Source organism: Scaptodrosophila lebanonensis, unplaced genomic scaffold (assembly GCF_003285725.1).
Source record: "Scaptodrosophila lebanonensis strain 11010-0011.00,11010-0021.00 unplaced genomic scaffold, SlebRS2 tig00000092-arrow-pilon, whole genome shotgun sequence".
Classification (NCBI taxonomy): Eukaryota; Metazoa; Arthropoda; class Insecta; order Diptera; family Drosophilidae; genus Scaptodrosophila; species Scaptodrosophila lebanonensis.
The window spans coordinates 3966054-3982799 of record NW_022060566.1 but is presented as its reverse complement, the minus strand read 5'-3'; positions in this window follow the sequence as shown (position 1 = coordinate 3982799).

The window sequence follows — 16746 nt, the reverse complement described above, 5'->3', positions numbered from 1 at the left end:
TTATTTAACCTTTAAGAATGAATAAAGTAATAAATAACTAAGAAATTGTTGATTAAACAAGTTCTTGAAAGACAACTTTTTGTTATAATAATGTAAAAATTCAATTCAAAAGTGATGTCAAATGTCAATTACTAGAACTTTGGCTAGATTTCTCTAATATGTGGCCGATGTCGTTTCAAAACTATCGAATTATTGAAGGAAAATACTATATCCTACTAAAACAATAAGGCAATTGTGTTTACAATGTAAAGAATATTTACTACTTTCTATGAACAATTAAAATCAAATAATTAAATATTTAGTCTATCTTAACGCTTTCTAAATTTTCAATATCTAATAGCTATTAAAAATAAAATTTATATATACATTTCGCTGAGGTACTTCCGCCCCAAAACATGTAAATTCGATACACAAGGTATTGAACGAACGAAGGATACGTTAGTAAAAGCAATTGCAGTAGTAGTTCCTTTCATTGGAATAGCGCTTACTTTACAAAAAGGATGCCAAACGGCCTTTTCTGCATTAAAATTGTTATTTAACCTTTAAGAATGAATAAAGTAATAAATAACTAAGAAATTGTTGATTAAACAAGTTCTTGAAAGACAACTTTTTGTTATAATAATGTAAAAATTAAATTCAAAAGTGATGTCAAATGTCAATTACTAGAACTTTGGCTAGATTTCTCTAATATGTGGCCGATGTCGTTTCAAAACTATCGAATTATTGAAGGAAAATACTATATCCTACTAAAACAATAAGGCAATTGTGTTTACAATGTAAAGAATATTTACTACTTTCTATGAACAATTAAAATCAAATAATTAAATATTTAGTCTATCTTAACGCTTTCTAAATTTTCAATATCTAATAGCTATTAAAAATAAAATTTATATATACATTTCGCTGAGGTACTTCCGCCCCAAAACATGTGGGCTTCTTTGGCATATGCAGAGTATTTCACATTCGGTAATTAGGTTTTTTGTGGAAATGGTGCTTTAAAAAAAAGACCCATGTGCATACAAATTATAACGAAGGCATAAAAACTATCGAAATTTGCATGATTTCTTTGTGAACTTTAACGTCGCTCACAGATGATCGAAATGAAAGCGGCGTTTATTTACTCGTGTGTACGCGTATTTTCGTATTAATGCGACAACAACAATAAAGTAAATCAGTACTGAACCCGGACACCACGCTGCTTCATTCAACACTTTAATTAATACGTATTGTACATGCATGCATACATAAATGCGCTTGTTATTGTTGTTATTATTGAATACATCAAATACATAAAGCAATTTTTTATAAGCCAAGCGGTTTTTGTTGAATGCTTTCATGTCACGACAAATTACACCAACATGTGTGTTTATTTCTGCTTGATAACAATAATAACTGCAAATAAAATGCTACACATAATACAAACGAGTATACTCGGATTTGTGGACACAAAATGTCTATTATTGTGTGTGTTTGCTCCTCCTCGCCCTCTCTGTTCGCTGCACAATTTTCCCAACAGCAGCAGATTGCTAGGCAACGGCTACTACATCACTATTCATACATAGTATACCAGGGTAAAAGGGTATACTTATTGTGTGTGTGTGTGTGCTATTGATAGTCAGAAGGATGCATCACAGACCGCATGCATAAAAAAACGATTTGGGTTCGATTTAATCGATGTTTAACATTTCTGTGGGAAAGCAATTTTTTCTTGTTGAAAAATCTATTTTTCATATAAAGTTAAATGCATATCTGTATTAGCACATCATTAGTGAAAAGTGATGCTGATAAAAGTATGTGATTTTAATAACTGACCATCGCAATTCCTGTCAGACTATCATATTAGAGAGGCAATTTATTAATAAGCCTCACGAGCCGCAAAACACAATATTGGAAGTTAAAACTTCTGGCACTTTCGGGTACTATTAAACCATAAGTTATAATTACTTGTATATTCCTTGTATATGTCAGGCACATATCTAAGAAAAGAAAACTTTATGAAGTTATGAAAGAAGTATGCTCAGCAAATCTAAATACTTTCCTCTTAGACAAAGGAGCTACCTTAAAGCCTATTATTGTATAAATTACTTTACACAAAAAAAAAAACAGAGAACTTGTGAGCACTTTCTACGAACTCTGATGGATTTTCGAATCTATGTATATAAGTCCAAAACAAAAGAACTATCGACTATCAGAGAAACTGTTAATGTCGTTAATATAGCCTTGGAAAAATTTAAAATGTTCCATTCTCAATATTACATTTTCCGACTGCTTCCGAGTGGTTTTCGGGGGCTTGAGCAAGAGTCATCATCGTTCATCACGACAATGCAAGGGATTGCATGGAGGCACCTTTTGAACAACCAAGACATAGACTTTATGGCTCATTCTTACTGCTTTCAATATATGTATGTATTTATTCTTACAATCCACATATGTATGTATTTATTCTTATCTAATTCAAATAAAACTTCGGAAAATGGGTCTATCGGTTTTCATGAAGAATATTTTGAAAGACAATAAAGCCATTTTCAATGAAATATCTTTGCTATTATACTCTCTACTTGAAATACAGATACAAGTATGTTGAATGCCATGACCAGGGAAGATCAAACCGATAAATAAGCTGTTTTGCTTGCCTATCGATAAGCCATCTTGGCACCCAATTCATTCATATTCATATTCATTCTTATGTATTTCAATGTGTATAGCAAATAAAACCTTGAAATATTAAGAATATTTAAAAGGCAATCAAACCGTTTCCAACGAAATATCTTTTCTATTATCCTCTCTACTTGAAATTCATATATGTTGAAATTCAACAGTTGAATGCCATTTCCAGGGAAGATCAAACCGATAAGTTAGCTGTTTTAGCTTGCCTATCGATAAGCCATATAATAAGTATAGTTAACTGCCCACATCTTGGCACCCAATTACATATGTATATTAATTCTTATGTATTTCAATGTGTATAGCAAATAAAACCTTGAAATATTCAGAATATTTAAAGGGCAATTAAACCGTTTCCAACGAAATATCATTGCTATTATTTTCTCTCCTTGAAATGTAAATAGTATGCGCGTATTCTATGTTCAATGACATGACCAGGGAAGATCAAAACGTCGTTCGCTTTTGTCATGTTTGTATATTCGAAACTTTTTAGCTGCATTTGCAATGAGCTCGGCAGGAGGAGCGCGGCAACATGAGAACAAGTTCGTGATGGCCACATTCTACCAAAATAGTGCACCGAACGCCACAGCCAGCATATGTGCGATGTGAGATGCCTTTGACCTGAGCAACGTCATTTGGCGTCGTGGCCACACCGCCAACATTGAGGCCCCAAAAGCAATAGCTCCTGCAGTTACCGCTACCTTCTGTTGCTTCTGTTGCTGCTCCTCCTCCTACTCCTGCTCCTGTTCCTGTTCCTGTTCCTCTCGCCGTTTATGGTGTGGACGCGTCAGCTGCAGCTGCCATGCGAGTTGGCAGACACGCAACAGCGCCACGAAAGAGCCAGCAGGCTGTCATTGTAAATCCCAGCCCCTGCCCCCTCCCAACCATCCCACACACACACACACACACACATGCATACACACACCCATACGCCCATACAGCTTCCGCTGCTGCTTACTTCGCACACGAGGAGCGATGTTGAAAACTTGTGCTGCAGCTTTTACATTTGAAATTATATGCAAGATTTATTAAGATTTAAAAGCTTTTATATGTGTCGCTGTCAATTGCCGGCTGCGGTCCACACTCACGCACACACACACACACACACACACTCGCTGCCGCGCGCACACACACATACACAGAAGTACTTCCTCTGTTACTGCCGCTGCACACGTCAGTTAAAATCAACGAAGACGCCGCTTATGTTCTAAATGTGTTTGTCCCTGTGTGTGTGTGTCCCTGTTTGTGTCCCAGAATGTATCCCTGTGTGTATCCCTGTGTGTGTGTGTGTGTGTGTTTTATGCCCTTTACAAAATAGTATTATGTTTTTGTCATAAAATATTGTATTGCATATGCTTGACATTTTTGTTTGTCCTAGATTTTCTAAACACACCTTTAGTTCTGGTTTAAATAAACTTAACTACAAGCACTTTACAAAGCCAGCATTTTAATATATTGGCCTTAAAATTGCAATTATTTTCATTTGCATATCAGAAAGACTCCCAAATAAAATCAACATTTTTGCTCAGTACCTGTAGTCGTAATTGGCAGAATAAGTAAACGAACTACGATTATTTATCAAAAGAGTGGTTTGATTTCAAATTTCATTTCTGTCAAAACTTATTCTTTGAGCTTTTAACTTTGATTTAAAATAATTCAATTAAATAAAACAGAATAAGTGGGAAGGAATCGACCAAAATGTTTCGATAATTGACTTTTTGCAAATATTAACAATATTTTGTAAATCTGTATCATCAAAGTCTTAAAACATTTGAATTCAGCATTTTTATAATTAAATAAGACCCAACAAAATGTCATCAAATTATAATTTATTTTGTATTTCTTCTTAGAGAGCGCAACCCAAGTCACTTAAATAAAAAAAATGCAGATTTTTTATACAAACGTGGAAGCCCCTTCCCCCTTTTTGAGTTCAAATTTTCCCGAATCGCTTGAGTTTTACCAAAAACTTGTGTCCAAATTTCAGCATCATTATTAAAAATTTCATGTACATAAAATTGATATTAAAACAATTCTAAATTCACAAATTTTGAAGCCAATTATAAATTTAAGTTTCTCAAAAACATATTAAAACTCAAAATGTTGACAGAACAATACAGAGTTTTAAGTCACTTGACTGGAAAAGCGTGTTTTTTAGTTTTACTTTTAAACTATTATTTAACTTATAAACTGAAAAAGACGTCTTTTTTATAAAATGAATTTATTTATTAAGTTTTCAAAATTCGACGACATGTTTCTATTTTTAAAAAGTGTTTCTAAGTGAAATTTTAAAAATTCCCACTCTCAAACTAACATTTTATGTCTAGCTAGTGTGGCATTAATTTATCAAGCATTTAACTAAAATATTTCTCAATTTTCCAACAAAGTACAATTTTCAAAATGCAAACACCCTACTGCAGGAATTAGAGTAGAGCTTTCGAAGAAAAAAAAACCTTCATCAAGGCATTTAATTGGCAATTACACGCACTGACTGGCACATCTATGGCCACGTGCTGTTGTTTGTGGTCAGTTTATTTTTTGGGTCGCAAAATGTTGCATTAAAAATGCTAATTCGTTTTACCCCAAAAATCGTTTGTCGTGCTACAATTCTCGCCCTACCTCTTGTCACTCTTTTTTCTTTTTTTTTTTTTCTTTTTTTTTCTTTTTTGCTGCAATATCTGTCTTGCCGCTCATGGCTATGCATAATTTTTACAAGAAGGGCAGCCCCCGGGTACAGCGAAATTGTGTTGCATGCAGAATGTTGGCACAAAGCTTAGCTGTGCGTTTTGTTTATCGCATTTACTGGTCTACCATCTTTGCAGCGCTTAAACGTCCTTAGTTTTCAAGTGCCTGCAATTAAGTACGTATTTAGGTTGTATTTCATGAGCCATATTTTATGGCACACCACGGTGTGTGCATTTACTTCCTTTTCGGTTTTGTTTTCAGCTTTAACAGAACAAAACAAACAAAAAAAAACACAAACCTAACTAGGTATTTAAACATTACTTGGCAGTTGTCCACTCTTTTGGTTGGACTGCGAATCTGCATTACGCAGGCCATGAATTAGGGACTTAGTATAAACTCTTTTACTCTCTCGGATTAGTATTTGAAGAATAGGTGTGGTTGGCATTCTATTTTGTGTTCTTAGCTAATGTATTTTTTCCCCTGAAAGTAGTTTTGATATTGGTAGTGTGCCCCCAATTTTAATAAAAGATATCAAGCAAATATTACAGACATGTTTCCATATGTGTTTAAAACTATCAGCTTGTTCTCTTTTTGCGCTCAATTTGCCAAACTCAGGCCGAATCGGTTAGCGAGCCAAAAAAATCTTTAAAGAAGAAAGAGTGCGGAAGATCGCCGGGTAATATTTAAAAAAAAAAAACAATCATCTTATTGTGTTTTTTATTTTCATACAGACTTTGACTGCAATTTTACCCCACTTTTGGGCTAAATTTACCAAAATCATCTGTAGTCCCTTAGTCCTGATCAGTTCAGTCGGCGTATAAGTCAGTAAAATATATAAAAGATACTCACCTAGATTTCCTTTGATCGTCAGTCTTGCGTATTTCTGTAGTACCCGCCACTTTGTCACTCTTGAAGCGTTTCGGAGCAGTTATAATCGCTTCAGTACATGCCGACCGTTGTTGCCACCATCCATTCATCCTTGTTGTGTTGGAAACAACGTTTTCACGATGTGCTGCACATCAACCTCGATGAGGTCGCTGTAAATATGTGCATACATATACAAGTACATATACTCGTACATTCGTTGGTGTGCGTGTGTATGTTGGCCGTAAGTGCGGTCAATTTTCAGTAATTTGCGTGCGGTTTTTATGTTCCCTCATTTTGCGTCATTGCGTTTTCATCGTTGTCGTCATCCTCGTCCTCATCGTCGTCGTCATTACTTAAGATACAGTTCTGGCCTGATTTTTGGGTAGCTCCCTTCAATGTGCGCGCTTAAGTATTGCCCTGGGCTCCATGCATGTTGGCCTCTCACGCATTTTTTACGCCTTCTTTTCGGAGGCATACACACACATAGGTCGGTATATAGGTATGTGTTCCCTTTCCAAGTTCGTGATTTCGGTTACGTAATTGAAATATTAAATATTCAGAAGGAAGTATCTGTTGTGCATTCCTGCATTTCCCTTCAAACTGACGGCTGTTAATAAATTTGTAACCTTGTTTGTTGTGTAGCTAATATTTTAGATTTGTCTTACATCCTTTTCAGGATACCCAACTATCGAGAAACTTTTAAATTAAGAATTCCAGATTTGTTATCAATTTCAAAATGATTTCATTTGCAGAAATTAATCAATAACTCAAGGAACTATTTCCATTATTTACATTTTCAAACAATTAATGCCAATTAACGAAATTAGTCAATAAATGATGCAACTTATATTAATATTATATCGACAAAACAATATTCGCAAAGTTGTGGAGCTTGTTAAGAATTAAGTTGTGAAATTTCTAAAAAATTAAATAATAATATTGTGGAATTAAATTGTGAAATTTCTGATAAATTAAATAACAATATTGTGGGCGCCTATGCGATTGTCATACCAAGAACCTAAGCGCTGGCAAATCGAAAATTAAATTGTGAAACTTCTTATAAATTAAATAATAATATTGTGGAATTAAATTAGGAAATTTGTGATAAATTAAATAAAAATACTGTGCGATTCTCAAACCAAGTACCTAAGGCCTTACAAATAGAAAATGAAACTGTGAAATTTCTAAAAAATTAAATTCTAATATTTTCAAATAAAATTGAGACATTTCTGATAAATTAAATAAAAATATTGTGGGCGCCCTCCTCTGCGATTCTCAAACCAAGTACCTAAGCGCTGGCAAATCGAGAATTAAATTGTGAAATTTCTAAAATATTAGATAAAAATGTGTGCGTACATTATTATTGTAATTATTTCTTCTACGCTTTAATGAAAATGTCCAAGAACTTGTATTCTTTCTTAGAGTAGGCGTAATTTAAGCTTAAATGCATTTAATTGAAAGTATATATAGCTATAATTTTAATCACTATATTGCGCTTTTAATTAGTGAACCATAATTAAATGTTCGCCCAATCTCTAAATGCTGTTAAGTTAAGATTTAAAAAATGACTCTTAGTCCTCTAATTAGTTTGGCTTACGACTTTGAAAATTATACTGCTTTTTAGCTACAGCTTCTATTAAATAGAAATGTATTTAAATCGATAAATGAGAACATTCACATATCTGTGGTGTTTTTATACTTCTGTACATAGAATGTATAAGTGCGCGCGGTTGCATTTATTAATCACCTGCAATGCGATCCGCTATCTTCGACCGAAATGAAATGTGCTTGTGCGGACCCCAAGCGACCAATCAACTGCGACTCCAGCATCGCTGACCCAATTTGCAGGAAATGCTGGAATTCAGACCGTCAGCCATATCGCTGATTCATAGCATTTGGCCAACGACTTAAATGGCATAACACGTAACATTTTGGTGACCCCCACGTGGCTCAGCAAGCAACAAAGCGACCAGCGCTGTTTCCAGGCAGCAGCTACTCGTATACTATGTATATGTATGTATTCTTCGAATAGCTGGTTGTGCTCGTTATTTGGAAAATGTATTCATTTCAAGTTAATTCATAATTTGAATGAACCTGCTGAAGGCCAGCTATTTTACGAATTTTTGGGAAATTTGTATTTCTAATTCTCTTTTGATTAGCCCTCTGGTAATTATGGAGTTCAAAGTTTGTGCAACTCTGGACAGTTCCCAATTTTTACCAACTCCTAATATATGAACTTAATGGAATCAAAAAGTCTCTGCACAATATTCCTGAATCTGTAGATCTTATAGATCTGAAATAAATGATGTTGAATCAGCAAAGGAAATGCTCTGTAATTGAATCTAAAGTTTTGAGAAGAGATTTCTATGAAATACCAACTTAGTAATTGAATCTATTGCAGAAACATTAAATCAGAAAATATTAGATATCGGTCATTCCTTACATTCGTGAAGAGGGAGACAGAGGTTTTCTCTGGTTTTATTTCAATTGTTTTAATTGTTGTAGAATTTATTTGTCAGTCTTAAAAAAAAACAGTATTTAGCTCTCATAGTTTTCGCTTGAATGGCCATGGAAGATAATTTCGGATTTATTTGTAAATCAATAAAATGAATATATAAAGGTGGAATGTTTGAAGCTTTCAACATACTTGGAAAGAGTTCATTGTGATATCATAACTACAAATTGATAGTTAAGAGAAATTTTTAATGTCTCACCAGAATTTGAAGTTCAATTAAAATTGGCACACTATATCATATAGCTGATATGGCTGCAATCTTGGTATCAAAACATAATTAGTTGTTTATTCAGAAATCGTAGTTAGTATTTATAAGCTTTGTATAATGCCTGATCATGATGCTTCTTGAATATCGTCGCACTATATCATACAGAGGCCATTGTCATGGCTGGTTCAGCAAAGTCTATTTTAGTTGAAATGCTGTAACGACGTTTAATATTTTAAACGTGGCAATGCATTTTCTTGTGCGCTGCATACTCAAAAAATAAACTTTTAATAATATTGACGAATTTTTTTAAAGGAATGTTTGAAAGCTATCAGTTGTAGAAGCACAGACATCTTAACTGCGGCCGGTTAAGTTTGTGATTCAAATTGTAAATTAATTCGTATTCGCAGATTGTGCGTGTTTTTTTTTTTAAATGAAAATTTGCACTCTGCCTGCTAATTACCAGCATTAAGCGATCTTTCATAAATGCAGGCGATATAGTATATATAGTATATGTATGTCGGCAGCGAAAAACTCAAAGTGCCATTTGCTCGCGGTTTGGCAACGCAAACTCTTCACGGCATTCAATTAATTAAACTTTAATATTTATGAAGCTGTCATAGCATGAAAAATGTTGTAATTATGTTAATTTATCGACGGAGCTCACACATTCTACATACGAGTATGTATATAGTATATATGTATGTATGTATGTATGCGTATAAACATGCATTACATATGTACAGATGTTTGTTTGTTTGTACGACGGACGACAGCTGCCGACGATGTTTGCCCAAACGCCTTTGCGTTCTGGGACGACCACATCCACATATTTCCATGCATCGTCATCGTCATCGTCATCATCATCATCATCATCGTCATCGTCATTGTGATTGTGTCAAGCCGGAGTTGTTGCTTTTGCATGTCGGAAATATCCCCAAGGAATTTTCCCGGCCGCCTGATTGTGTAATGTGCCATTTATAGATTTTACCGAAATCCGACCGACCGCTCTCCTACCCGCCGATCTGCCGATGTGCTATTACTCTGTATGTGATAGTTTCGCTCATAAATTAATAATTTACGAAACAATGCCAACAGCGTGGGGTTCGGGTCGCAGGTTGCAAGTTGCAAGTTGCGGGCTGCGGATAGTTTGTGTTGCCTAATCATGCAGCCTGCTTTTTAATCGTTTCCAACCAACTACATATATAATGTGTCACTTAAAACTATCTATGAATGAATAATGTTGATTCATAATTAATTTAACGCATCTGTTTCGAAGTCAAAGCCAAGCTCGTGCAATAAGCAAATTGTTCTTAGCCAAATTCCAACAGCGACGGACAGTGGACGAAACACCATATCTATCGAACATAACTACAACATCCTGTTGCTTGATTTATAATAGCAATCCAATTGCAATTTGCAGGGAATTGGTGCAGTATAAAAAAAATAAAAGTTTAATGATATATGTATATATATACATATATATAAAAAAAAACAAATATATTTAATTTTGAATTTTTATATCCGTACATTAAAAGGCCACTCTGTTAATCATTTTGGCTTGCATCTTGATCGCAGATTTCCATTGAAAAATCATATTAAGGCAAAACGAAAGCAACTTCAAATTAAAACACATCCAATATTCTGGAAAACAAAATACGGCTCTATAGAGCCATAATAAAGGCATTTCTAAATTCTGCATCGCTACCAATCAAACACATTAACGTCTAGAGTAAATTTGTATTTTTTTTAAATGCATATTTACACAAAGATCTAAGAAATCCTTATGTAAAAAAAAGAAATAAATATATTTATTGGAAAAAAAATCTTACAGTTAATAGTTAAGCAGTAAAAACAATACACCTTCTCGATCTCCCGGATAGATGCAAGTAAATCATAGTAGTTTAATGTAATAGGTTTTTCTCATTTCCCGTTAATTTTAATTACAACTAACTAAATAAATAAAATGCATAAAAAAATAAAAATAAAATAATAACCGCACATTGTGAGTGCTCAAAGAAGTCTCAAAGAATTGGGAGGGTTGCTTTCCAACAGAATTGTGTCAAATTTCAAAAAATAATATGCTCGCATATATACGAGTCTATTCTGTGAAATCTAACACAAGTCTCTATATGAGAGAATTAACACTTTCAATGACATAAAAGCAATCAAAAATATAAAGCCATATTAATTATATAAATTAAGTTGTACGATTCGTTTACACATCACAGACCTTCTCTAATGCACTTCTTAATCGAAATCACTTGAAGGACCAAGAACTGATTGAGTCAAAAATTTATTTATAATTTTATTTTCAAAACAAAAAGTCTCCTAGGTAAGACTTTTTTTTTTTTGTTGAAAAAGGAAGATCCCTTTGTGGAAGCGCTGTTAACTAAAACCGCAGTCTTGTGTTGCTGAATAAGTTATTATCTTTAAATATTATGAATAAGATTTATTGCTTTATATTTGAGGCAGCAGTTTTGAAATCACATCTGTATTATTCATAGCATAAGTACTAACATTCCGGCTCACAGCACTCAGCCACACAGGTAACAAACCCATCCAAGCTGTGAAGCTGTAAAGCTGTGAAGAGCCCCTCAAGTTGCTGATTCATCTGGCTGCCTGGCCGTGTGCCTGTCATCTTGATTGGCCATCAACTTAATGCATTCACCGACGCCTTTTGTCCATAGTTTTGCTACAGCATTACCCTGCTGTTCAGCGGACCAGTCCCACATCTACCATTTCACTTGGGCGACTCACACACCCGCTATACCCTTCGTTGCTGCATTTGGACATTAAATGTATTAAAAAATGATGGATCGATTAAATTGAATTAATTATCTTTGCGCTTGCCATGAATTCACCTAATACATAACATATTTAAATGTCTATTGGAACCCTATCGTTTTTTTCTTTTAGGAAGGTGAAAGAGCAGTAGACAGGGGAAGCACTGATGTATGGACTTACAGATTGTCGCAAACTGATGGGCCCAACGTAATACGCCCTTTCACTCAAAGAGTAGGGCATTAGCAACGGAAAAGTACTTAAGGGGCATAATTAATCATCGGGCTGTTGAGTGGGCGCTCCTCACTTTCGACTCACCACATAGGCTGTCATAAATTTATCTTCCATGTTACTCACATATTTGATGCGAATAAGTAGCTCGCCTGCAGTAGAAGAGTAGAACTCTGCCAGCTAGTGGAGAATGGGGGACAATGGGGAGACATTGCTATTCACTATATACAAGTATGTAGAACTTCTTACTTATGCTACCCCACTCATCCCCCTCGTTGTCGTCGACCAGTGACATGTTAATTTTAATCCGAGTTTTCTTTTGAATGCTAACGAGTGTGTGTACTGCTCCGAGTCAGGCAATCCTGATTGGGACAGAGGTAGTGGTTTAAATATTAAATAGATCCTGGCAAGTCTTCTCTTAGGGTACAAATCAAATGAAAAACCAAAAGTGCATCTCAATCAATTGCAGAAAAGCTGTAGAAGTCCTTGAGAGCTACTTTTAAGCCTAATCATATTTTCGTATCGTAATTCTTTTGATTTCTTTCAAAAAAAAAAAAAATATAAATAAAAAAAATGTACACAACATGACTCTTGTCATGAACTAAAATGAAATTGTTTTTTAAATGAAATCTCAAAATTTGAAAACTTTGAACAAGATTTGGGAACTCCGACCATAATCTACCTTTTAATTTTGATTTCTCTGACTAGAAGGGGAAACTAGAAATTGAAACAACTTTTATGCCATCACTTTGTTATTTTTTTTTCAGCCAACATATGACAAACAATTGGCCATAAATATTCCATTACATACCTGCTGAACCTGGTTTTAATTAAGCTCTAATGCATTTGTGTGCTCCTTAATAAAACAAAAACAATATTAAAATGCAAAACCTAAAATGTTGAATAACAAAAAGTTAACCCAACAAAAGCAACATCAAATTTAAGGACCTAAAATAATTATAATGAAATGGGAAATTGAAATCGACTTTGCTTCATTGTTTGTTTTCAATTACGCATAGTTTTTTATAGTTGTTTTGAAAATCAATTTTATTTTATTCATGGCTTGCACACTCGCACCTTTTGGCTAAATGTTAGTTCTGTTTGATGTGTAAAGAATGGGAAATATTTGTAAATCAATTGCGTTGATTTGTGCAAATTTATTTTAGTTTCAAATCGCTGCAAAACTTAAGCATTAAGAAATGTCATATCTGTTTGATATTTTGTTCACTTTTGGAATAAGAAGAGTAAGAAGGGGAAGAATTGGAAAAAAGATGAGCAAAGGTTGTTGTTTAAAATTAAATTGCAGTACAGTACGAACTCAATGATTGCAACTAAAGCAAGCCGACTCATTGAAAACTTGTAAAATGATAAATGCAAGCATTTTTTTAAATTCTAATTTTGTTCAGTGCATAGCAAAACAATACAAATAATGATGAGGTGCTCGTCTTGAACAAACTTCCTCCCGTGTGAGTGCAAATCGGAAGCCATACCGACTTACATTAAATTGTGTTTGAATTAAATGTAAATCCTGAATAATTTATTTTGCAATTTAGCATACAATGTTGACAAATCAAATATAATGAAATCAATATTCAATTTACAATGTTTAGTAAAAACACTCACACATGGTTACAAGTATGTGCCATACGTGTGGATGTGACAATCAGGATGGGAATATGGATGAGAACGAAAGTACGGATAAAGGCCATGTAAGAGTATTTTTGCGCAATTTCGCAGCCCAAGTCGATGAAAAAACAAACGCTGGCACGACTTTAGAATTAATTCCTTCTGTGCCTGTGGCCACACAAAGACACACACACACACACACACAGACACACACATCAAACTCCATTCAACACTGTCTTGTGAATGTGTATGTATGTGTGCGTGCGTGTGCGTGTGTGTGTGTGTGTTGATGTTCCTCTTGTTGTTGTTGCTGCTGCTACTCGTGCTTTTTCTGCCTGCAAGCCAAGTAAGTAGTAAGCGGAAGCGTAAAAACGCAAAGAAAGCAAACTAGCATAAGAAAAACAGGGCGAGAGAGGGAGCAACAAAAAACGAGAAGAAGAAGAAGAAGAAGCAAAACCAAGTGGAGAGATGCGTCGTTTTTAATTTGTTTGCCATGTTGCCGAGCTGATGCGTCCCTATCCGCTCTGCGCCGCTGTTGCTCGACACTGCTACTGCCACTACTGCTGTTACTGCTGCTGCTAGACCTACTTCTGCTGCTTCTTTTTCCTTAGCTCTACTGCCAGTGAAACAAACTTGTCGAGCACTTGTCGCACGGCCGGCCAAATGCTGCAGGCTCGCCACTCATTCCCATCCTTGGCGTTAGAGGTGCGCATGGGTCGTGACTTTTCCGCGTTCCCACACAATTTTACGGACAATGAAATGCGTTCAGTTAAGAAAACATTCCATGCATTGCAAATCAATTAATTTTAGTGGAATGACAGCCAGTCTTAGGGTTATAGTCGAAGGCTATGAACTATTGTATCATCATAGATAAAGTTCTTACTTTCGTGTGGGAGGTCCCATATATAAGATTCTAGCAATGTTTAAAAAGCAACTTCTGCTATCCCACAAATAATTCGTAACTAACCCAAGTACTATATACATATATACTCATATGAAATAAATATAGATATATGAGCATTTTTTTTTCGTGCCACGAACAATGTTTAAGAGCATGATTAGTGAAGAAACCATCAAAAGAATTTTTAAAAAATGTACTACACGTACACACATATGTATATTCTTGAATAAAATAAACACAGATATATAACCATTCTCTTTTTCGTGCCACGAACAATGTTTAGCATTGCTTATCTTTAAGAGTCTGTTTCGTGAAGAAACCATCAAAAGAATTTAAAGAAATACGCCCAAGTACTACATATACTCTAATAAAATAAATATAGATATATAACCATTTTTTTTTTTGCCTGTCACGAAAAATGTTTAGCATTGCGAGCTTGTCTTTAAGAGTCTGTTTCGTGAAAAAACCGTCAAAAGAATTATAACAAATATATACGTACATACATGTATACTTGTATATAAAATAAATATACATATATGTATAACCATTTTTTTCGTGTCACGAACAATACTTGGCTAGCGTGCTTGTGTTCAAGTGACTGTTTCTCCCATCTCTAGTTGGTGTTGCAAGTGAAAGGCTTCTTTCCGCCACGGCCTGAGCCGCGTTCTTGGCTGCGGGTCACACTCGCGTCGCGCGACTCTTGGCGCCTTCAAGTACTACAATTAGCAAATAAAATAAGTAGCTGTCGTCGCCAGGTGGCGCTGCTGCTCCAATGCGTGTGCATTGCCAAGAAACTGTGCAAGGAAAGCGACGACTGACTACTCAACGCACAACAATGTTGACAACAACAACAACAGCAGCAGCAGCAGCAACAACAATGGCCCGTTTAATTGCAAACAACAACAACAATTGCAGTGCGAACAAGCAACGGAGGGGGTGGCTGTGGCAATGCCAGATACAGTCACGAGCATGCAAAGTTAGTTAACGTTACCATGCCTTGTCCTGCCCAGCCCTGACCCGCCCCGCCCCGCCCCGTCTTGCCCCGTCTGAGGATAACCTTGTTAGGCACTGCCGATAGTTGACGCCACTGGAAGGCAAGCAAGTGCACGAAGGCAGAGCAATAAAGTGTTCGTGATACGCTCGCGACATTTTTAAAAAGTTAAAAAGCACGCACACACTGACACAGATTTAAAGCTCATAAGAAAATCAAAGCTTTACATTTTGTTCGCTACTTTTTAGGTTTTTTTATTTCTGTTGCCAGTTTTTACAATCCTAGGAGCGCTTATTGCTGTTCCTGATTCCGAACTCGATTCAATAAATCGAAATTGGTTAGATTATTAAGATTATGAATAAATTCGTATTGCAGTAATTTATTAACCAGAGAATTTAAAAAACAAAAAAGTTCATTAATGAAAAGACATTTGAATAAAGTCAATTTATTTTATTACTCAATGATGTTTTTGTTAAGATGCTTCCTCAACTATCAACTTATTTGCGCATCCATTGCGCTCAGATGTAGGCAACACTTTTTCAACGAAAAATTAGACCTATGAAAATATGATGAAAAATATAGAAATAAAAAATGTATGTAACAAATATAAATAAATAATGAGAACATAAAAATATGTAAGTGTATAAAACTTACAAAATAGATATATACTTTGAGTGAAAACACAAACATCAAAAGTGTATAAAAATGTCGTATATTCAGATTCAACTTATGTATTTGTTTTCGATGTTTCCTAAACTTACGAGTATATGAAATTCGTTATAAATAACTGAAATTTCATTAAAATGTTACATGATAATAATCACTTAAGCTTCAATTGAATAAATTTTAATTGGAAGAACAGCTCGTTTTTAAAAAGCTCAACAGCCCAACTGCTAACTGTTTATAAAATTCTAACATTCTCTTCAATATCTAACCAAAAATCGAAGAAATTTTGCGTGTTACGCTTCTTTTTTTTTTTTGTTTAAGAAAACTAAGTTATGAATAAAAAATTATTCTACCTATTAAGTAAACATAGAGTGTTTTTAGTGATTTAAGAGAATAGCAAAAAAAAAAAACAAATTGCTTCCCAAACTGAGTCAAAACAACAATTTTGTTAAGGTAGCACGATTTAATAAAAATATGTGCATATATTCTACAAGTAGATCATGGCAATGACAATGCCAATATCAGCAACAATATTGAAAAGAAATTGAAATATTGAAGGCTTTAAACATACGTATACTATACAAAAATATATGTTTTAGAAAATGAAAGCTTTG